This window comes from Macaca fascicularis, chromosome 14, assembly GCF_037993035.2.
Source record: "Macaca fascicularis isolate 582-1 chromosome 14, T2T-MFA8v1.1".
NCBI classification, from domain to species: Eukaryota; Metazoa; Chordata; class Mammalia; order Primates; family Cercopithecidae; genus Macaca; species Macaca fascicularis.
The window spans coordinates 40303467-40329725 of NC_088388.1; positions in this window are offsets into that span (position 1 = coordinate 40303467).

Below are 26259 nucleotides of genomic sequence, written 5' to 3' on the forward strand. Positions count from 1 at the left end.
GCCACATGAATTAAAATTACAACATTTGTAAAGCAATTTGCAGTTTTTATATGTAATGTATCCAGTTTTGCATAGTTATTTTACTAGATTTTCACTTTGATTGAAATATGTATTATTTATCATTGTTCCTATCTAATATGAAAGAAATTAAAACATAGACATAATTAATAATACAAAACAGACAAAAAAACAACAATAAAACATCAACAATAACAAAACTTGCCCAGCGTCCCAAAAATAGTAGTCTTAATTTAAGAGCATATGGTCTTCTAGGGCCAAAGTTTATTCTTCTTTATAAATACCAGTTATTCTCACCTATATTTCCGTGGCAGCTTTTACATATGGCATAGCAATTAGGATGTTCTGTTTTGTCTTATTGTTGAATCATCCTTATGTTGAATGCACATGCATATCTCTAATTTATAAACAGCATGAGGAAGGGCATATGTTGTTTCCATAACAGTTGGCTGAATTAAAACAGTTGACTTCATTTTATGAGATCATTTTCATGCTCATCATAATTTAGTTTAGGACTCATATGGTAAACCTTTTGAGGTTGTAAGAACAAAGATCATCTATAAGACGCAAACTGCAAGGCAATGAATCTTGGACAAGAAAAAGTTTAAAAATAATTGGATATGAATTCTAGGAACTTATGGCCAAAGGAATAAAAATACTGGGATTGAAATTTAGAAAAGAGAGACTATGGTGTGCTGAAATATTTGAACCCATGAAGATTAAGGTGGATTAAAAGGTGATTATAAAACAACAGAGAAGACATTTTGCTTTGATTCAGGAAAGATTAAAAAATATTATGTATTTTAGGACAGAAATAAACTGTTTTCTCTGATGATTAATGACCAAAGAAGATACATTATGGGTATTCTCTTATAATTAATTATAGAGAAACATAATTGTGGAGATGCCTCAACATCTTTCAGAGAAGTGTGACAATATAATAGAGTTGATCAGCATATTTTATATTACTAGGATATTGGGAATTATCATATTTTTTGTCCCTCTTCCAGTTTTTCAAAATTTGTTTTCACTATTGGATTCATCTCCATTAGAATCTAAACATATTTAACTTCTTCCCATTATGAAAATTCAAAGCAAAACAAAGCACAATGCTTTAAAGTCTTCGCTTGGATGTCACTCAATGGGCCACAATTTGGAACATACTTCTCTACTTCATATTACTAAACTTCCTTCCTCCCGTGTTAATTTATTTTAGGTAAACTTTTCCAAAAAACAACCAGTTGCCCTAACTAGAAATTTGAACATCACCTTTGTATAAATCCTTCTCCCTCAAAAACTTTTGAACCCACCAATAACCAAATGTTCTTTCTTTGATCTGTCAAATATTTATCAAATCTCTCAGCTTTTATTCCTGTTCACTGATTGCATATTTGTACTAGCCTAATAATTTCCTACTTGAAGTACTGATGTAATTTAATTGATATAGTTCATTGAGATTTTCTCTCTGCAATCCATTTCCCACATTGCTAGTAGAGTAATATTTGTCAATGCCTATCTTATTTTTATTTTACCCTACTCTTGTCTGGATGATTTACCCATTTAATTTTCCTTCACCTGGCACACAAATCTATACTTACTTTTCCCATTTGTTAAGCTAACTTCTATTTGTAATTCAGGTCTCGTTTTAAACACAATTTCTTCAGAAAACAAACTCTAGGTTCTTAGCCCCATTAACAATACTCATCAATTCTTTAATCTCTGTTGTTTTGTCTAGACTGTCTAGATAATGTGACAATAATCAGTATCATAAAATCTCAGTGTCTGTAAAAGCATATTTCTCACCCATATCACATATTCATTGTGGCTTGAGGGGCCTTTGGGAGAGCTCTCATTCAGATGACCACTCATAGACCCAAGGTGGTACAGACTATCCCTTTTAAGATGTAAATATCCCTTTTAAGATGTAAAATCTGTAACAAAAAGCCCCCTCGATCAACTTGACACAAAAAGGAAGAGCCTGTAGAAACCTTAAAGCTTTTTGCTGCCTAAGAAGGCATGTACAACACTTCTTATTTTTTATTTCCTTCACCAGAGCCAGTCACATATCAGGCTCAGCTCCAAAGCACCTAGTCAGTACAGTCTTCAAAATGCTAGGATAGGGGAAGAGCTAAATATTACTGAGTACTTATAACCTGTGTGCTCCCTGTATTATATTGTAAGCTACACAAAGGAAGGAACTTTGTCTATTTTATTCACTGCTATCCTTGGTGCAATGCCTTGTATCATAAGAGGTTAAACCATAAACACATATTAAATGAATAAAATAATATCATATTTCAGTTGACAGCATTGATCATTGGTTCCAAACACCAAGCCTATCACTTACTAACTGAGGGATTTTAACCAAGTTAACATGTCACCTATGAAACAGAGGTCATATGGTACCTACACATCAGAATCTTTACAATGCTATTGTGCTTAAAAATATCTTAATCTTTATAGGATTATGTGTGTTAGCCATTGTTACTATTTTATTTTTAACTGAAACTCAAATTACTAGTCTATATGTAAATAAATATTTAAAATATTAACTTATCAAGTAATCATTACACATATTATCATTACTAGGTGCCATTTTGAAACAACAATTTACATAGAATATTAGAACTAGGGCAAGCTTAACATTCTTATGTACAGATTAGGAGACTACAGCCAAAATAAGTGAATTAGTATCCCAAAGATTACACTACAAGTTAGTGGCAATGCCCAAACATATGCCTAAATCTCTTCTCTCTTTAATTTTTGTTTAATGTAATCCATATGGAAACTCACAAATCTAAACAATTTTAATGCAGATGAATTATTTAAGCAGGCAAGGAAATGCACCAAGATAAATAATAAAATGTTGACAGAAAATTATAACAATTTAGTCAACAATTCTATGACATAAAAATTGAAATTTATGATCACTTAGAAATCAAATATTCATCATACTCGGACTTTCACTCAAGAGCATTAAGAATCGTGCAATAATCTTGGAAATAAATATGTGTCTACAATGTTTTAAATAACCTTTCAAAATTCCAGCCCTCCTAAAACATTGTTTCATCGTGTCCTTTGTTTTCTTTATGAAATAGCTTTATTATAGTTGAGACAGGAAAATAGACATTCAGTGTCCCATGACAAACATTCCCTTGCTTTATACAAAACTTAAAATGAAAATGTTATTATCAACTATTGATCTTCATTAATAGTTTTCTATCTTGTACAGAATAAAATGACACTCAATAACTTCCAAGTTTTAGAAAAGCATACTAATGAAGAGACAGACAGATCAGCAAAAATTGTTTTGATTATTTCCTTGGAATGATAATTTATATACTCTATATAATATTCTAATCAATGCTTTTCAAGAGAAGTGGCACACAGCTTGTTTCATAAGGAGCGATTGTATAAAAAGGAAGAATAGACAGCATTTTTATCATCATTTTTATTCTACTTTTATGTTACACCACATGGACCACCCAGAAATAAGTATGTCTTAAGTATAATCTAGATGTTCAAATGTGTACTTTAGAAATTTATAAAATATTAGATCTGTAATATAAGACTATATTTTAACAGAAAAAAAAAACTGACTAAACCTATTTCACAGTTATGTCACCAGATTTAATTTGTTAATTTCTTCTCAATCAAAAATCACTTATGATAAATTTTTATGGTAATATCTAAGATTATCACATAAAAATTGATTTTAAAAGGTAAATAAAATTGAAGAATTGCAGTTTCTCTGAACATATCTTTACTTCATTATTTTTTAACATGTAAAGAAATTAAGATTGAAGGCAGATGTTACAAATAAAACTCAACTTTTTTTTTTTTTTGAGACAGAGTCTCTGTTGCCCAGGCTGGAGTGCAGTAGCATGATCTCAGCTCATGCAACTTCCACCTTCTGAGTTCAAGCAATTCTCCTACCTCAGCCTCCCAAGTAGCCGGGATTACAGGTGCATGCCACCAGAACCAGTTATTTTTTGTATTTTTACTAGAGACGGGATTTTACCATGTTGGCCAGGCTGGTCTCAAATTCCTTACCTCAAGTGATCTGCCCTCCTCAGCCTCCCAAAGTGCTGGGATTACAGGTGTGAACCACCATGCCCTGCCTCAAAATCAACTTTTAACCTTGGTCTTCACCAAGGCTCTCTGGGTACATGGTTTGCTAAATTTGATCCGACTGTCATATTAGCTTACAATATAACTTTACAGAAGCCCGGTGAGATAATTTTTATAGTTTTTATTAATGTGCTTAAAAGTTTTTAAAAAATGAAATGTGGCAAAATATGCTAATTAAACAAAATCCCCAAGGTAATATTTGCATACCAGTATTACAGGAAGACAGAAAAGTACACTAAACATCCTGCATTAAAAAAAAAATCTATAAAACAATTTTGGGGAGGAGATTTTCATGAAGAGGAAGTAGCATGTGCCAGAGATGAGGGAAGGACTAAATTTTATATGCGTTAGGAGACAAAAGATGGCCAGTGAGACCAAACTCAGAAAGAAATGTCAAGAGGTGAGAATTGACAGGAAAGTGTCACATCATTTACAGTCCTGTAGACCAAAGTAAGAAATAGGATTCTATTTTAAGTGCAATAGGAAGCCATTGTAAGGTTTTAAAAATGCCCATGACAGCCGAGCGTGGTGGCTCATGCCTGTAATTCTGTCACTTTGAGAGGCCGAGACGGGCAGATCATGAGGTCAAGAGATCGAGACCATCCTGGCTAACACGGTGAAATACAAAAAATTAACCGGGCATGGTAGCAGGCGCCTGTAGTCCCAGCTACTTGGGAGACTGAGGCAGGAGAATGGCGTGAACCCGGGAGGCAGAGCTTGCAGTGAGCCAAGATTGTGACACTGCATTCCAGCCTGGGCGACAGAGCGAGACTCCGTCAAAAAAAAAAAAAAAAAAAAATGCCCATGACGTGAGCAGTTTAGATCGTTAGACTGCTCTGTGGAAGAATATTAATTCTAAAAACTTGAATTGTGTTTTTATAAATATTATATATGTAAATTTAACAATTGTCCATTTCTATAAACAAACATGATCACACAACAGAAATGTTTGAGATAAAGTGTTAACTAGATCTTACTCCATTCTCCTTAAATTATATGTATTAGTTTTCTTATGGGCCTACCAGAATACCTGTTATAGAAGGGGGTTACATACCCACTACACAACCTGTAGATAATAGAAAGCTGAATGTATTGTTTACATGGAGAACACCACTTTGCTCTAGCTCCGATCATGTCACAGAGGTAGAAAGGTAAGATTTGAATTTATTGAGAATTTGAAATTTAGTTTAAGACAGTCCTTTCAATATAAGGGTTTGTGGTGTAAGCTGTGGGGGTGGACTGTGGGGCGGAGCCGTATTTGGATGGAAAAGAGTGAAGATATAACAATGCCACAACCTTGTAGGCAAAGATCAGAAAAGACAAACTTGTAATTGCACAAGTTGAGTCAATTATGTGAGAGGCAGCACATACACCATGAGGAACCATGGGGTTTCTCAACAAGAGGATGTTAGAAATGATTTATTACAAGGTTTGGGCTGGTCTTAGGTTATTTGTGGAAGAATTTGAGGAAGAGGAGCTTTGTTCTGGATTGGAGGATTTCAGGTAGTGAGGGTAATTATGAAAATGACTATTTCAATAATCTTTTATAGGAAGAGAGCGTAGACTGAAATTAAAACTATAATTGATAAAGAAATGGCAGCTATTCAGTTTAACTGAGGAAGGGAAATATATAGTATTTTGTGGTTTGAATAACATTCATGTTTTTGTTTCTTTTCAGACATGTTCCAAGTTGGTCTTGTTTTGTCTTAATCCATCCTGGTGACAGAATGGTCTTTTATGAAAGTGATGTTCTGCATAGATGTTTATGTTCAGTAGGAAAACAGCAAATTCTCTCTGATATTACCAGGACAGAGTCTAGATATCAAAGGCTATTTTTCAGTTGGTGAAGATTGATGGAAATATCGAAGTATAGGTTTTAAGATTTTGGATTCAGAAAAGTGTTAGAGCACACATGCTGTGTTAAGGCTCTCTATTAAGAAATTGGTGAATCTTTCGAGAAATCACCATAATTAGCTGGACATAATTAGCAAGGCACCTGGACAAGAGTCTCCAAGAACTGAAAAGTTATGACAATAAGACAGAAGAATACAAAAATCATCTCAATTAATACACTAAGTTGTAGGAGAAAGGGGTACCTAGTTTTATTTTTAGTGTTCATGATAGATACTTTTGGTTTTTAATGAACAAGCTATACATACAAAATATAGAAGTAAATGCCACTAAATGCAAAGCAAAGGGAGAGTTTGAGTGGAAACTTAGCTGCTTATCCTTTTGAGATTTGGAGAGGCAAGAATACCATTTTTTCTGCAAGTTAGAGGGAAATTTAAAATGACCATGGTCAAATGGGATTCCTCCCCTAAGAAAAAACAAACATACACTAAAGAGGTATATATGAGACATATGTCAGGAGTCTCAGAAGAGTTGTTCAAAGCCAGTTGGAAGCTGTATTACCCATCCCAGTGAATAGCATAATGCAAAATCCCCAAAGGGCATGTGCAGAATTGAGAAGTAAGAGGAGTTTCCAAGTAATGGAATTAAAGTGTTTTTGTTCTTTTTTTTTTTTTTTTTTTGTAAATATGAGAGGAGGGGGAGAAAGGAAAGAGAGACAGAGAGAGAGAGAGAGAGAGAGAGAGAGAGAGAGACTAATTGTATGTAAATATTGGCCACACCAGTGTCAGGTCATAACACTACACGTAGTTAGACAGTGGCTTCTTGTCTTATTTTGCTTATACTCTGCCCACTCCCTGCTAACTCTGCAAGAGGCAGAAAAACATAAAGTCTAGAAAAGAGAAAGTGAAAGAAGCAAGGTGATGGTCTGATGAAGTAACAATTTATCCCCCGACCCCTGCTTCCATCTTTGCAACAGCTCTAAATTGAGAGATCAATCTTCAGTTAGGCAAAAAGGAACAGCTTTAAATTCAATGAAATATTACAGTTTTAATGATAGATACTTTCTAATATTTAATCCATGATGAATTGTTAAAATGCATGGAAGTGACTAGACAAAATAAGGAATTTTCCTGAGGATAAGAGAACAGAGATCTCACATAGATATGAAGAGTAATTAGCACAGTCATGAGCAGAAAAAAAAGGTATTTACTATTCTGTCGTCTATAATCTACTACTTCGAAAAAGACAATGCGACAAGTTAGTGTGCATGTATTTGTTCACAACCACACCTTCAGAGGACGGGTCAATTATTGTTAACAAGAATATGCATTGAAAGTTGGATTTTTTTATGGGAAATAGAGGAAGATTAGCGAGGTAGACAGGAATTAGTATCAATCAAAACTCAACACTCCAGAGGCAACTATAACAAGGGATAAGCCCTGTTTATTTCAAGTCTGCATCAAATGGTTTATTAATTAGAAATGGCTGACAAAAATGATCTTTTTTCCACTGGTAAAAATAGTAGTATTTGAAAAATATATATTTACTAAAAACATAGAAAGGCATTCCTGTCTTACATGAACAGGATATAAAAATCTAGGAAAGTCAGGTTTTATACTCCTAAGAAAGACTTTCTAAACTTAGATTCTATTAAGTCATCTTTCACTTGCTAATTCAGATGCTACTTGGAAGCCTGACTGCAGGTAGGTGACTAATTGAATCCTGCCTCTAGACTATGATTGTGTTTACTTCTGGTAAATGTTTTACACAAGGTGCTGATGGAATGCATAAAAGGGTAGAGAGGTGGAGCTTCACCAAGTTTACAGACAATGAAGCATTGTTTTATGCTGTCATTTTAAAACATTTATTCCTGTTTGTTTTGTTTTAATAAATGACTGAATTTGTAGCAGAATTTGGTCATAGATTTGGTTTCAAAATAAACTGGTAGAAGGTTGTGGGGAAAAGACTTGTAGTATTTACTTACTTCTAACTGTAGAAAGCTAACAATATTTATTAAAGAATTTGGTATCTGTACAAGACCAGTTTAAGTTTGTTTGTTTTTTCGTTTTTACAAAAAAAACAAAAACAAAAAAACCTCTCATTTATTTTACTGGGATGAATTGGTCTTGTTATGAGGCTAGAGAAAAAGTCTCTTCAACTTTTGAAACTCAAGAACATTGAACCTGTGTTGTTCCCCCTAAATTTCCTTGAGGGCTGGGTTCTCTTTCCAGATTTAAATAAAAGACAAACTGCTCACTAATACTTAAAGCCCATCACATTTTGGCTCAACTTGTCCCACACAAAGCACAGTTTAAATACATTTTTTTTTTCTTATACTTTGATTCAACAATTTCCTGTTGAATATATACCATCGGCCGGATTCAGAGCTAGTTTTGTCAGCAATTGCCCCAGCCTTGAAGACCCTAAAAGGCTGATGGCCAGAATTAGCTTCATGGTTATAGGAACAAAGTGCTTTAGGCATTTGGTTGAATGGTTGACTAACTCTGGAGGATTCTGGGACAATTTTTTCCCCAACTTTATCATGCTTCTTCATACATCTCTGAATTCACTTATGCTGTTGCTTTTTGTCGAATATCCTTCCTCCTGTCTGCTTTAACTTTCCGGCAAAAGTCTTCTCATTTTTAAGGATTTTGTTCAGACGCCTCCTCCTCTGTAAAATCTGCCCTGATACCATTTTTCTCTTCTTCTAGCAGAACTTATTATTCCATCCAGTGTAGTATCATCACTTTATTCACAAATCTATTATACACAGAGTAAATGACATGGACATTCTATGTGGGCATGGTTGTCCCTGCAAATAGATGGTGAATCCTTTGATATCTGTAAGAATGCCTGGCATGTAAAAGATGGTTTAAGGTTAGTAAAATCCTTGATAGATATTTTTAAGAAATTTCAGTTTCTGGCCAACCGCAGTGGCTCACACCTGTAATCCCAACACTTTGAGAGGCTGAGGTGGGAGGATCGTTTAGCTCAGGAGTTCTAGACCAGCCTTGGCAACCTAGCGAGACCCCAAATCAATTTTTTTTCTTTAAATAAAAAGAAATTTCAGTTTCTGACTGTCCCTATCAAGACCCAATCAATTTTATGGCTCTGGTAAATGCTGGTGTAAGCCCATCTCTAGGTGACAATATTGTGTCCTTCTATTTTGTGTCTACAGGCTACCTACCAAACACAATCACTCCACAAATGAATACCAAACACACAAGGAGACACTAGAAGATTAAGTAGAAACAATCTATCTAAATTATTTATCACAACTCCAACATGTGTTCTATTGATAACCCTTATTTCTATAATAATATTGAATCAAGCACTAGCCAGTACTGAAAGTCAGTAAATAACAAGACACAACAATAACTATTGTACTCATTTAATGCATGAGAAAGCTAAGACCCAGAGGAAATAAGTGATTTTATAACCCTAATTATAAATGTTTGGGTTTGAAGTAGAGTGTACCTTTTAGTCTTAAAATACTTTCTTATTTCTATTGTAGCATCCTATTTCTATAGTAATGGTGTGAATATCTAAATTGTTACTCTCATAAATCCTAATGAGAAGAAAGCACATGAGCACAGTAAGCTTCGGAATTCACAAACTTAACTCTCATGGTTTCTAATATATTAGACATTTCAGTTTTTTAAAATTAATTTCTCAATTTTTTTTTATCTTTAATTTGTGACTTACAGAGGCCTATATTAAATAGCATGAGTAACAGCTTGCAGTCAAGGCCAGATTTTATTCCCAATATGATAGTATGTTCTATTTATTTTTCCTCTACTTATCGTTAAACCCAGAATAACAAAAATATTTCTTTTGTAAGAGATGGCCATGTCAGAAAAGATATTGTGCAGCTGTTTCAATAAGCAACCAGGCAATATGAAAATTGCCTACAGAATAAGAAAAAAATATATAGTCATGGTTAAAAAGAGTTAATTTGTGGTGTGTATCTATGGTATCACATTAGAGACTTTTGGGGGAATTTTAACTCAGGAAAATGTATAGAGCTTTGTAAAAACATTCTCTATTTATAATTCAGGGGGTTTAAAAGACCTTAGACATATGGTTTATGAATGTTAATTAGCTATTTTTTAATTGAAAAAAATGGCAAAAGCTAAGGATATTCAATACAGGTTTGCTTCAGAAATTTATTTAAGAGAAAATATTCATGGAAAAAAAGGGTAGGGAGAGATAGGCTTTGAGTTTTGCATTCATTTATTAAAATATTGTCAAATTATTCTTTATATGACAGAAAATGTACTAGATCGTAATACATAATACACACACACACATACACACAACAGACCTAACCTGTATCCTGTGAGTCCAAAACATCCTTAACATTGTATACGTCCCTTTTCGAAACACACGTCACATGTGTGACGTGTGTTTAGCCTCCTGGTTCAGTAAAGCCAGGAACCACATTAATATTTATTACTATGAAATCTTCAGGACTTGACACAGTGCAAGCCATAGCATAGATGCTCAAAATTTTTAAAAAGTATATTAGAGAGGTACAAATACACATACAAAATAAAATTACAATTTTGTGTGATACATGTTATGACAGAGAGACATAGGACTCAATTTAAGTGTTCAACAACAAATAAATAGATAAGGAAAATAGTATTCCATTGCATGTATACAAAAGAGAATATTATTCAGCCATAAAGGAGAAGGAAATCCTGTCATTCGCAAAGGCATGGATTAACCTATAGAACATATGTTATGTGAAATCAACCAGATACAGAAAGACAAATACCACATGATTTTCCTCATATGTGGAATCCAAAAAAGTTTATCTCAGAGCAGTAGAGGTAGAATATTGGTTACTAGAATCTGGGAATGGTAAGGAAGGGAGAGAAAGTTGAAGAAGTTGATCAACCTACATGTACAAAGTTATGGTTAGCTAGGAGGAATAAATTCTGATATTCTACTGCACAGGAAGTTCAGCATAGTTAATGATAATGTATTGTATACTTCAAAGTAGCCTAAAAGAGAACGTTTTAAATGTTCTCACTACAGAAAAATGATAAATATTTGAGATAATGGATTTGCTAATTACTGTGATTTGATCATTAAATGGTGTTCACGTGTGTGGAAACACCACATTTACTCCCACAAATATGTACAATTATTATGTGCCAATTAAAAATAAAACTAAAAAATTACAAAATGTCTTACTGTTTATGTAAAGTTTCATAATAAAGAAAATTGAATTATTCACAATTTGAACATTATTAAATCTACTAATTCATTAATTCAATCACTTATTTTATTTTAAAAACAATTATTGCTCGATGCACAGCGTTAAGATATTTGGAAATTTATAGAAAAAATGCAACATTGGTATAGACAAATAAAATTTGGTCTATTTTACGTCTTTTCAACCAGTGAAGAAATTTGTTTTCACTAAGTTAGAGAATGCGTGCTAGCCGGAAATCTATATTTATTTATTGTTACTAAAACGTTTTTACAAATGTGTATTAAAGTACATTTGTTTTAGTGATTGCTTCTAAATGCAAATACATGCAATGGGAAATATAAACAGTATCCTTTAAATAGCCTATACTCCACTTAAAGTCAACTTACACATCACAGTTTCTCTCATTTTTATTTTCATTTTTGACATGGTGTTGCCTGCAAATTTGGGGGAGCACTCTCTTTCCCTCATTTCATTATACTTATAAATTTATGTTGGAAGAGGGGAGCCATCTGTGATTTAAATGTGCTTATGTCCCCAGCAGAATACAAGGCATTAAAAAGAGAAAAAGAAACAACCTATATTAGTGCCTCTGAAGAGAATTTTCAGGATAATTTATATTCTGAACTTGAAAGAAAATGTTCTAGTTGTTTATTTGCCCTTATCTGCCATTTTCTTTAAACTCAACCTATTTGATCTCTTTACTAACTCACCTCACTACCCAATTCATCAAATTACCTGGACCAGGTGAATTTTCTATACTTATTAACTCTTATTAATTAAAAATAGCACACAGTCTTTTAAAAGGTTTTGTTTATAAAACATAAAATTTTCATGACATATACCTTAAAAATAGTCACCACAATGCTGGCTTAGTGTTTCAGAATACTTCATTTTCTCCATTTATATTTTATCACCTAAAACTAGGTATCTTTGTTGTGTTTTGGCTCTCATCGAAATTTTCTGTTAACTTCTGATTACAGACAAAATGTGCTTTCTTTCACATGCCCTCCATCCCCCTGTATCATCATCCGAGTTTTACCTTCTATATACAAAGATCATATTACCAAATAAACATTCATGCAAACAATATTTTCTTCTTTTATATGAGCCCGCTTTTACCCCTTAAAGGCTGACACAAAACTATATTAAAAGGATGATACTGTAGGCAAATCTTTTGAATTTCAGTAGTCTCATGGCTATTATATATAGCTTAGATTAATCCTTTCCAAGTTTACTTGATTGAAATATTTGTCTAGAGAATACAAAAAAAAAAAGACATTCTTTAGCCTCATCGAACAATTATTGAACAAGAAATTTCTGGCTTTGAGGCTGGAGCAACAGCGTGTTTCAACAAATCTCTGTACAATCTTGTTTAGGAAACACTTAATTACATATTCAGCAGTGCCTTTCTGTTATTTAAGATATACTGATAGAAAATTGTGGAGTCTTTATTTGGGTTAGCTCTATAGAATTCAGTTCCAAGTTGGAAAGGATCTTAGAGGTAGATAATCTAAGTTTCTTTTTGAATCCTCTTAAATAGGTTTGCTGAAGCTAGCTGACCCTTTTAGATTTCCTCTTGAAAATATTCACAACACGGCAGTTGTGATGCAAATAAAACAAAAACAAACAAACAAAAAAACACTTAAACTTTTTTAAGATTCCGGTGAGTTTGGGACTTCAGGAAAAATCAAGCCAGCACCAGCACCTACCAACCACCATTGCATTTCTTCACTTGAACAGCCTTAGTTACAGTCCAGATGGGGGAATTCTTACCTTGGAAGAAGTTCCTAATTATCATTTGTCTTAGACCAGTGTAAACAAACCAGCCAGTCACCACCTTGCTAAACCTATAAGCTTTTAGAATCCAATATTCTGGCAAGAATATGCTTTGATAGTAGCTCTCAGCCCATGGGGGTCGGGGGGAGGGAGAGAGAGAGAGGGGGAGAGAGAGTATGTATTTATATATGGCTGGGGAAAAACAAAAAACAAAAAACCTTACATTCCAAAGTTTCATACTGGTTACTGGGTTCATTGCCACTACTTCATGGATGTTTAGTTCAGAACTATTTTGTCTACTCTCTCTGGAAGCCATAGGCAAAGCTTAGTTTATAATTACTGGGGAATAACTGCTGAATTTTTAACTGTTTCGAGTTGATTCACACCACTGTACCACAACTCATTATGAAAAAAACTATTTAACTAATTTACTATCTTGTGAAAAGTATACGTTGAAAATTTTGTTCATACTGCATTTATTATGATCGAAAGCAATAGATATTCTTTAATTATGTGAAATTATGATGGCTGTTATTGTCAAAATGTAGAGTATATGTTATTTTCATAGTGATATATGCCTTTTGCAGTTTCATTTGGTTATTTTATTGCAAATGTGTAAGATTTATTAATTTAAGAGATTGTATGTAATATTTCATTATTTCCTTGTTTACATAAATTTTGAAAGATTACATGATTTCTTTGCAGCAGTTCATCATGAGGCTGTGCAAGTAGTTTGAAGAACATATTATGAGTTTTCTTAGAATGTATAATGCTTATAGCCCATCCAACTTAAAAAAATGATTACATACTTTGCAATCAGAAGTCAATATGGCATATTTTTCTAGTTCCAACTTTAAAAACTAAAAAAAAAAAAAAAAAAAAAAAAAACTCTTATTCACTTAGTAAAAGTTCAAGCCTGTATCTAGCCTAAATACAGGGGTCAGTGGAATTTGTTCTATTTATAAACAGAATAATTAGACACAAATCTAAAATAATTTTTGGACTGACATTTAACTTTAATTATACTGATTTTTTCCCTTTGATCAAAATGACTTTTGATCTCTAATCTTCACATTACTCATTAGATTCTTTATAGTAAAATATTCAGATTTTGACTGTACAATTATTGTTCACATGTATTAAATGACAGTTTCTCACAATTCCATAATCAATCAAACTTCTTCTATATTAGAACTCATTTCCTCCAAATTCAATAATCACTTGCTTAGGAAAGAGTCGTTTGACCTTATAAAAATACACTGTGCAAATAAGTAATGTGTATTCCCATAGTACTGAACATCAGCTAAATTTCTCAAAAGTTTACAGAAATTAATTTATGAAAACCAATCCTCCACACAATGGATGTTTACAAATTCTAGTTTCAGTGAAACATATTTAAATTAGTTATCTTACTACAAATTTCAGTAGAAAATAATGGAAAATTATGTCTATGGATATACCAGTCCTGTGAAGCATTCACATTAGCTTCACAACTCATTTCCTAGGGGAGTGCTAATTTTTTATCAAACCACGTCAACATTTCTCACACTACATTATTATTATCTTAAAATAAAAGTGCTCATTCAATAATAGAGGATTACACACTTGGATGTTTCTGAAAATAAGTCTACTGTGAAGCAATCAGCTGTTAAGAAAGTCACAATACTGTGTCCTGATTTGGTTTTGAATGAAAAGACTTTATGGAATATAATGACAAAAACTAAAGAAGAAGTACCTTTATACTCACAGGGGCAAAGGCAATGGTGGCCATATTTCAACAGGATATTTCAAACTCTCAGTTTTATCTGAAGAAAAACCCTAGAGTACTGAGTCAGCCTCCAGGTTCATAAGGTTATGGAAAAATATGAACACTGAAGTTCTCAGACTCAACATTTGCATACGATTTTTTAAAAGAAGTATTTACATTGCATATTTCAGTGGAGTGAATAAGATAGATGCCATATTATCAAAACCAAACAGTACTGTCTTTTGATATTAATGGCTAGATGATGAACTCCTTGTAAAACTATAAATGCTGCCTAATGGAGATCTGAACCATAACACTGACCCAGGTGTTCTGATGTAAAATAATGGCTTGTCATAGATTTCCTTGACTTCTATATACTCAGAAAGATTAGAAAAGAAGCACAGCAAAATGAAAATAGTGGACACTCTGGAGTCATTAAGATTTGGGTTCATATTCTGAGTCACAGCAAGGTGTTACATGCCTCCCAGAAATTAATTTGCTTTTCTTGGCTCAATTTTGTAAGATGTTATGTTGACAAGAATGAGACCACCTTTTAGGATTATTTTGAAGATTAAGTAAGATAATATAGTCAGATCACCTAGCATGGTGTCTAGCTCATGACCACCCACTCATTTGATGCTTGTATATAATAGACAATTTGCCAGGCACATCTCTAGGTATAGGTAGGACATTGATCATCAAAATAAACTTGCTGGCTCCATGGAGTATTTATCCTGGAGGCAAAGATAGCAGAAAAATACATAGTGAAATACAAGTAGTGATGAACTGAACCCTTTAAATAAAAGCAAAATAAAGAAAGAGAAATCACTAAATGGTAGTGAGGAGATGAGCATTATATATGCTTAGGCAAAGAAGCCTTCAGGAAGAGTCTATGGAAAGAGACTGTGCTGGACAGATTTAAGGGTCAATGAACCTGGAAAAGATTGGGCAAGGGGAAGACCATAGAGAACCATCACATGTAAAAATGTTAGATTTTTTAAACAGGTTGTCTAGAAGGGAGTTTAGTATTGAAATCAGATAATTTGATTCATATATTGAACTACTATTATAATTACTGTGTGGAAATAGACTTTAGAGCTAAGAGCAGCAGCAGGAAGACTAATTAGCTGTCCAATTAGTAGTAGTCAAGGTGAGAGAGAAACATAAATTAGATAGAGTGATAGCAATGGGTGTGATGAGATGGATTCAATGATGTGCTATATTTTGAAACTGTAGTTGATAAATGTGCTAATGGAATCATGATGGGGTGTGAAAGAATGAAAAGGGTTAAAGATGACTTTAATGTTTACAGCGGCTATCATTTTTGAGTGTTTATTGTATGCTGGAATATAAACTCTAAGAGGCAGTTGTAATCATCCGCATTAGAGAGGTGAGTCTCTAGAGCCAGTGCACTTAGACCCTATAACACAGTGCCTCAGCAGAACCAACATTACTGGCCAGTAAGTTGACCTTTTAAATATATGGCAAAATAGTGACAACACATTTTGATTTCATGTGATACTTACATGTGGCAACTTTATGTTTAGAGAAAGGACCATGAATATTCCTGTTTAAGCTGCTCTCTCCTAAAGGATAATCAGAATGTTTACCTGAGTTAAAAAAATTGAGTAAGATTATAATTATGTCTATTTCTTCTCATGGAAAATTTGAGCCAAGACTAAATTGAAGACTTTCTATTAACTGTCTAATAATTTCAAAATGCAGATGTGACTGTGGCTTATTAATTTTGCTTCAAATGACTGATAAGTTATTCTTACTATTAATTAGCCTATGATCTCAGAATTGGTGTTAGACCCAACTTATCACAAACATTGGATTAAAAACATCAGATCATAAGTGCAATTACAAAAAGTACCCACTATTCAACAATGCATTACTATTTCTTTTAATTTTTATTAATTCAAATACATTAATGTAATTCTACTATTTTTACTTTTAAAAGAATTGATATTCCTATATAAACAACTTCTAATAATAAAATATACTATTTATTGTGCACTAACCAAAATCAAGTACAAAATTAAATGACTGGTATATGTTATTCACATATGTCAATTTTTATATCACAACTTCTCCAGCAACTCGATGAAATAGACATTGCTTATATAAATTTGCTGCAGGAACTATAAAGATTAGAAGGTTAAGTAACTGATAACTGCCCAAACTGAGAATCATTTCTCCACTTTCTGGAATTCCAAAGCCCATGCTGTTAACCCATGGCTCTGACAATTCCCATATCATCCCCTTGGAGGTTGTAAGAAGTTCCTGAGTAAATACAGAACCTGATGGATGTTTCTAATACTTTCATATTACCTGAAAACTAATAGTCTTGTTTCTATACCTATATATTTTTAATATATATGCAGTAGTATATGCATAGATACACATACGTTGTTGTTATATTTTAACATACCCAAAGTTGGTTATCTTGTGAAACTCAGGCTGTTGATGACTTAGTCATGATGTTCTAGCAATGCGTTAGTATTCTGTGTTACTTTGAGCAAATACTACAAATTACGTCTAGCCTAGTTGCTCTCATGCAAAATATTTCTTCAAGACTAAAGTGCAGCTCTCTAAGTACAGACATGACTTGAAATACAGAAGAATGTGCTTTTTCAGTTGGTTAATTTCTGAACAGTTTGGCTAGTCTTCAATTAGATTTACAGTAAATTCAGAGAAAGGCCAGTGAGGTTCTGCAACAATGTCTTGTAAAAAGTAGCCCTGCCATCCCAGGGCCTTTTCTCTACACTTTGGATAATGAGAACTTCAGTTCTGTTTCCAATTCAAGGAATAAGCAATTATGCAGAACTAGCGGCAGGCAAGAATGTAGGTTCCTTTGCAGAGCTTTTAACCTGCAAGATCTCTCATGCCACATTATGTATTTAGAATGCAGTATCTTAAGTCTATCCATTGAGCTTCATAACAATCATAAATGTAGAGATTCTGATACTTATTTAACGTGAGAGAGAAATGAGAGCCACACGCCAAGATGAGAAACTCTGTCAGAGTAGCTAAAAGCTGTGTCTCTGGAGCAAGGTTTAAATCTTGTCCCCGCCACTCCCTAGGGTCACCTTGAAAGTTCTTTTTTTGTCTTACTCTCAGTTTTCTCATGGATAAAATGAAAATAACAGTACTAACAACTTCAGATTTTTTCAATGAGGATTACATAATATGACAGATATAAATCTTAAACTGGAATTTCACAAGTGGCAAACTCTCACAAAATGCTACGTTTTGCTGTTCAGTAAATCACCCTGATGCCACAATGTTAATAAGTAGTAAAATTAGATTTTAAATGTAGATTGTCTTATTCTATATCTAAAGTTTATATTCCCTCTATACTAGAGCTGATCCACAAATAACATGCTTTGTTTGCTTTTAGTCTGACAATCATTATTTTATATAGGAGGAATTTTTTATTGTTATAGGGATTAAGAGACATTTTACTATGCCTCGACATTGTAAATTGTACTATATTAGGTATGTGCTAGGTCACTGGATGGAGTCAAGCTGCCAAAGTTATATCCCGCTTCTATCCTGGGCAAGTAATGCCACAGTTTAACTTATGTTTAGACTTTCTAATTTACAGAATGGGAACAACGATCTCAAAGCCTTCTTTTCAGAATTAAATGAATTTGTTTGTATGTATGAATACTTACATGTGTATATAATGGATGTATATATATGCATGTATATGTGTTTATTGAAATATAAACTACATGCCATGCTTCACATATGGAACCTAACCCCACTTCTCTAGAAATATAATGTAGGAAAAAACAATCAAGTTTTTAATATACATTGTACACTTTCTTTCAGTAATGTGTTTATCCTGTTCTTTTCTTGCTTTGTTTTTGAATGTGTTTGGGTAGTGTATGACTGTTGATTTCTTTCAAGATCTTACTAAGAGTTAGGCTTTTTGTTGAACATTAATGAGCTATATAAATAAACATTCCTATAATTGGTGAATCATACAAATTCAAAGAATGATGCTAAATTCAAGAGCACATACCTTTAGGTTTTTTTAATAAAACTTTTGACAGTAGATGTTAACTATTTAAACATGGCTAAAATTTTATATTCTAAATAAAATATGCCTTTTGGTGAATTATAAATTTTAGACTAATAGTTTACTGCTTGCTTTCCTATGAATTTTTCTGTGTAATATTATCTTATTGCAAATATAGATACTGAGGTGTGTAACAAATAATATAAGATAATGGGTCTTAAGTGATTGCTTAGAAACTAAATCTTATGCTCCTCCCAGCTGATCTAGCACTGTTTAACTATGTCAGAGTCAGTTACATATTTATATTACTGTTAATTGTGAATGCTTTTAATTCCTGTTATCTCTCCAAATCTACAATAAAGCCCTAAACAATGATTTCAGCTTAAATTGATTAAATCTTCTAATAATGTGGAACTAGGATGAGTTTGTATCTCATGATTTTTAGTTACAACTATGGACAGTGTTTCCTGGTTAGATTATAAAGCCTTTGGGAGAAGGTCTCAACTCCCGACCTCAAGTGACCTGCCCACCTCAGCCTCCCAAAGTGTGATTACACAGGTGTGAGCCACCGCACCCAGCCTATACCATATCATTTTGAGTGTGTTTCCCTGTTCGTAAAATCAGGACAGCATTAGTTTCTCAAGTATCTAATATCAAGTTTAAAGCAAAACAAAACAAGAAGAACAACCATAAAAAACAGATTCTGTTCCTGTGTTTTATTTATAATATAACCTTTATGATGAATCCAATCATTTCATCCTGCTTTGGGCTCTCATTTATGGATGTTGTGCCTTGTATGTGTCTGCTAAATTTTCAGGAACTTTCTGAGAAATTCCTCCAATCTTTACTGCTTACACTTCATTGACAAGAACTTGATACTTGAATAAACCTATCAGCAAGGGGTGTTGGGAAATGTAGTCTTTATTCTGGTATGCTGTGTTCCCATGCATTAATTTCAGCTTTTATTATTCTTAGAGAAAGTACTGAATATTTCTCTACTATCTAGTAGTTTTCTCCACAGTAACATCAATAATAATATTCATAGTAATTGAATAGAATCAGTAATTATGAACAGAATTAACTTATACTTGTCATAAATTCATTTTTGTGAAATCAGAAGCAATTTCTCTTTAGTGACTCATTAACACCTTCTCTTACCTTTCTCATCTTACACTGAAATATTCTTTATATGCAGCAGTAGTCCCAAGAGGAGCAGTGAAGCTAGTGTAGATTTAGGTTTTTGTATAATTTGACATTGAAGAAAGCTATTTTACTATTTTGAGTTCATTTGCTTAATAAATATGATGACGTGTATTATTGTTCAACAAATATTCACTTATTTGCCCTTCCTTTGTGAGTAAAGTTTTACTTCCCCACTTCATTTATGTTGGCTTTGTTCATGTAATATGCTATGGCCAAGAGAATGTTAGAGAAACTGACAGAAATAGGGGCCCAGAATGTGCTTAGCTTTGGTGTCCCAATCTGCCATGAGAAGAATATGTCTTAGCTGCTTTTGGTCTGCTCAAATGCGTAAGATATATTAAGAAAATCTGAATTCAACCCACAGCCTGAAAGAGAACCATAGTCTGTCTCAATCACACCTCAACTAATCCAAAGATCCAGGAGGTAAAAGTAAACGTGTATTGTAAGCCTGTGAGAATTCTATGTTCACTTGTTGTATAGCAAAATACAATAGACACCACTATTAATTTATCTCATCCAATTTAATAGATTTCCTTTTTTCTATTAATACTGCCATTTAAGAGGCACCAAACAATTCTATCCTTGGGACACATTTCATCAAAGTTCTCCTATCTGGATTAGATGTTTCTGCTTAGGCTTTTTCTTCTAGATTAATCCGTATCCAGTTAGGTTGTAACTGGCAAGGCTGTAACACATTGAAATGCTGAAGAACTTTCAATCAAAATGATACCAAAAGGCAATTTCAGTAAGATTACTTTTGTCATTTAAAGTGCTGAAGATCCAAGAAGTAATATAGCCATATCAATCTTCAAGGAAACTTAACATTTCCTTGATTTAACTGAGCGTAAGACCTAGATTTCTGGTCAGCTGCAAATCTGCAGGGCAGCTTTGCAGTTGGTGAGATGGTTTTGGTCTATCCCAAAGTACTTCAACCACTACTTCCATACAAACATATATGTGTATGCCAAATAAAATTTCTGTTACCCTGCTTTGTTTGAAACTAACTGATTTCTTTTCTTCAATCTTTATCTAGTTGATATATGAGCATAAGTTAGTTAATTCTGAAGAGTTATGAACACAAATTAACTAACAGTACCTTCTTTTACTTTTCCTGTGTTGATATCAATCTTCTTCATGGAATTAAATTACTATAGCATTATTAATAATTGATACTTTCTGAAGGTTTTTCCAATGCCAATCCAAAATAATCCTAGAAACATGGTTGTTTGAAAATTGTGCAGATTGATTTCTAAGTATAAATTAAGCATACATTGATTGCCTATCAATAAATTGAGTTTACCTGCAATTTAGTGAAACTTAAAGATTTTAAGCTTTATAAAACTGAAAACAACAAACAAAATTGCATAATTTAATCAAAGGTTTGAAAAATTACTTCAGAACTATAAACTGCCAACTTTTTTTTCAGAAATATATAATTCATTGATTATTTCTTCTTCCTGTAAGGCCAGATATTTGTTTCAAAACTTGTTTATGTACTTGAAAAAATTGCTAAAATCTCATTTTGTCCAATATAATATTTTTTTAATGTTAAAACTTAAATCTCACCTCTGGAACAAATGTTTTACTTCAGGAAGGCAAGTTTTTTTAGTTTCAGGAAAGCAACTAAATTTGTTAAACATCAGAGGAAAACTAAGAACATTTTTTTCACCTTTTAAACTCCCACTGCATATTATTTGATCTAAAAATATTTCATAAAATAAAAGTTAATAAATACTAATTTGGAAACTCTTGATAATTTCATTCCTTGTACTTTGGAACTCATTACCTCATTTTGTCTACTTTGGTACAATTAAAAGTATGAAGACCTAGCTAAGGCCCAGTGCCTTGCTGGGTTTGAAAGCTACAAACAAAAACAAGAAAAAGTCTCTACACTTCTTCACAATGCAAAAAAATGCATTTAAGTGATGCAAGTTGATTAGTACTTTGTTTTACCTAAAGGGTTTGGATTTGCCTCTGACAAGTACTAAGTAAAGAAACAATATTGAGCCAGTAATAGTCAAAAGATATGTTTAGCTTTGCTTGTAATAAGCCATTATTTTTAAAGAAAGCTATTGTATTCATACATTTTTATTGTATTCTTTTCAAAAGATATTAGGCCGTTGATTCTAAGATTAGGAATATGGGACATTTTCATTTCTTCTTTGAACTAGTTTTTGCTTCCTCAGTCTTAAAAACAAAAATCCCAATGGAAAACATATTACTAAATTGGACATTCAGATAATGGATTATTAACATAGAAACATAAATATAATTATATCAATCTGAGTAGAAATGATGAGATTTTAAATGAAGGAGGTACACCTTCATTTAAAGTGTACTTTAAACATATGCTGGAGGAGACCTAGTTTACCAGCTCACTTCTGTATTACACAAAAAGAGGATAAGGAGGAGAGGAAGGAGGAGAAAGAGGCCACAGACACCTTTTATAAATCAATCTTCTTTCTCACAGTGAATTGCAGGTTATTCTTCATGAATGTAGAGATAGTTTTGCCTTGAAATTTGTGAGTTTTGTTTGTTATTGTTGGAAAAAGTACAATAAAAGTCTGAATGAAACAAGTGTGATAACTACAAATTATCTTCTAGATTTTCGCAAAGATAATTATAAACTGGTAAACTACCATTCAACCCAGCAATCCTGCTACTGAGTGTATACCCGAAGGAATATAAATTGTTCTACCCAAAAACATACATGCACTCATAGGTTCATTGACACACTATCTACAACAGCAAAGACATGGATTCAACCCGGATGTTCATCAACAGTGAACTGGATAAAGAAAATGTGGCATACATACACCATAGAATGAAATGTAACCGTTAAAAAAATAACAAAATCATATCCTTTGCAGCAAAATGGACACAACTGGAGGCCATTGTCCTAAACAAATTAATGCAGGAACAGGAAAACAAATACTGCATGTTCTCACTGTAAGAGGGAGCTACACATTGGGTATACATGGAAATAAAGATGAGAACAAAAGATCAGGGATTACTAGAGGTGAAGAAGGTAGAGAGGAGGCAAGAGTTGAAAAACTACCTATGGGGTACTGTGCTCACTACATGGGTAACAAGATCATTTGTACACCAAACCTCAATGATACGAAATTTACCCACGTAAAAAACTACACATGTACCCCACCCAAATAAAATAAAAGTTGAAAAAAAGAAAAAGAAAAGTTGATATTTAGAAAGTTTAAAGCTCAGTGTTGAGAGGAAGCAATCTACTGTTTAAGCCCTGTACGTACCTATGGCTGGCAGTGGAGAGAGGAGGGTACTTGTCAGGAAGCTGAATGCGTGCACAAATCCTCAAATGCGAGATTCTCTCACATTCTCCAAACTGACCAAACCCAAGGCCTGTAAATGGCTTACTGCTCATGCTGAAAATGAAGTTTCTTCAAAATCCTAAGTCACTGTGGTCTTAGTATAAAACTACGGCACATCAAATATAAAGACATCTTTCTGAGTGTGTATGGGTGGGGGAACACAATTACACAAGCAATACTTATATGAATTTCTTTAAATACTATAAGTTAAAAGTGCATAGTTTTATTTACTTTGACGACATGAATTCTTTTTAGTAACATATTTTACTTATATAATATGCTCATGGAGAACACAGTACATTATATAAACAGATTTTCCTACTCTTTTGAGCGTCGTAATACCATAAATATTTCCATTTTTAATCATTACTTAACTATTACAGTGAAAGTAAGCATACTGACTATAACTCACTGGCATTACAGAACCATAGCAAGGGTATTGAGTCACAGCATTTATAGTTGCTGGAAAAAGGAAGTAATCTCAGAAAACTAAAGAGATTGTCCCAAAATTCTATTTGCCCATATTTCTGGCTTATTCTATATCAATGCCTCCATAAACGTGACGTTTGAAGAGATATACGTAAAATTGCAAATAACCCATGTGACTATTCAAGGAAACAATATTCCAGTCATATAAATTGCTCAGAAAGGGCCGGGCGCGGTGGCTCAAGCCTGTAATCCCAGCACTTTGGGAGGCCGAGACGGGCGGATCACGAGGTCAGGAGATGGAGACTATCCTGGCTAACACGGTAAAACCCCGTCTTTCCTAAAAAATACAAAAAACTAGCCGGGCGAGGTGGCAGGCGCCTGTAGTCCCAGCTACTCGGGAGGCTGAGGCAGGAGAATGGCGTGAACCCGGGAGGCAGAGCTTGCAGTGAGCTGAGATCCGGCCACGGCACTCCAGCCTGGGCCACAAAGCGAGACTCCGTCTCAAAAAAAAAAAAATTGCTCAGAAAGAAGACGGGACTCTGTCTAATTTGAATTTCTGAGAGGTTTGTGTGACTATTCAGAAAAGAAGTGGTATAGAGTGAAATCAAGGGACAGATGTGAAATCATTCATTGTGAAGTGGAGTCTTTGGATGATTTTGAACGTAATTTAATTTAAATTTTATGTATCTGGGTGAAGTTTAAATTATTTACTAAAGAAGATCAAACGGTGAAGCAGGACGATTTTTAGGAGTCTATTTCAGTATTCCAGGCTATAAATGAAGGTTTAGTCTGAAGAGGCAATATTGGAAGCAATGGTAATTGATTATATTCGTAAGTTTTGAACTTCTAGTATATGAACACAGTTTGAGAATATGAAATAGCAGACTAAAGTGCCTTCAAATCCCAAATCTCCTTTCTCTTTAACACTGATTAATTCTGAAGTGCCATACTGGGAGGTGTTCAATAAAAGTTAATTTTTAAGTGGTGTTTCTGTTGTACAAGTAAGTATCCAGAAAACTAAATCCTTGCTTATGTTACTAGTTCTATAACTATCTCCTATGTGGATTGTTTTCTTGATAATCCTAAATTTGAAAAAGAAACAAGTCGCAAATGAATCCATTATTGCCCATCCTTTTTAAAAATATTATAATTTAATGTACCTTGCATGACTCTGTCTCTTTCAGGAGTATACATGAAAGTTAAAATACCTAAGTATCAATGTGACACAATCATAAGGATTAAAATTATTAAATTAATAATTATTAAATTATTATTAAAATGAAAATATTGCTTATTTTAAAATCTATAAAGATACTGCTAGCAAAGTAATAATTTCTTAATTAAAAAATAAAAAATGCCTTTTATTGACACATTTTATAATTTAATGTATTACATAGACAAATCCTATGATTCCCTAAGGTAATTAAAATAATTTTAACACTGTACATTTCCATGATTTATAATGTATAATTATCTTAAAGATGTAGAAGGAATTTAAATAACCTTATTTCCTTATTCCTTATTATTTTGGATAAATCATTTAGAATACATATACTCATTCCAAGGTGCTTTAACTATAGAAATATTTGCAAATTGGTGAATAAACGTAGTGATAAAATCAACTTTATAGAGTTGTTGTAAGTATTAGATATGATAATAAATATAAAGCTTTTACAACAGTGTGTGGTACAAGATAAGAATTTAATACATATATTTTAATTATATTAGGTGTTTTGCATTTATATAAAATGCCTTTTGTCACTGTGTCAGAATGAACTCACCAACTTTTAAAATTCTTTCCACTCAAGATAGTATAATTTAATGGGAATAATAAGAATACAATGTAAAAATCAAAATAATAATAAGTCTGAGAGGTAGCATTTCCTTTAGCCAGTTCTGTGAACAGCTTTTCCATATCAGAAAAAGTAAGATAATCATACCTGAATTACTTCCCTGTCTCCTTAAATTGCTTTAAGGCTCATATGAGTGATCACATAGTAAAGTATGGATGCAAGCTGTTGATTCTGCTTTCATATGTTTCCACTTAAGTTATGTACTTGCTAATTGGAGTAAAAATATATGGATACTGGAAATTTACTAATTAAAAAAATCAAAATGCAATGGTAGTAGTTGTTGAGCGAAAAGCACAATAGGGTGAAATAAAATTGGAATTTGGAAATAAGATGATCTGACATGGGATATGTGGTTTGGGCTTGCTGAATTGTAGGAGGATACAGTACAAAGAAGTGAGAAAATATATATATATGCTTGGTTTCTAGCTTCAAATATAGTACTAAAATTCCTTTACAAAGGTAAAATTTTATCTACAATCTTTTCTTTTAAATTTCCCCTTAAAAAAACATTTTCTTCAAGAACAAAAAAGATTTACACACAGATGTATAGGGATGTCTTTACAAGATAATCACATGATTTCTAGGGCTAGAATGTTAGATATTATAGATTAATTAGCACATATCCTTGACAGACCTGAGGCCCAGGGAGGTCT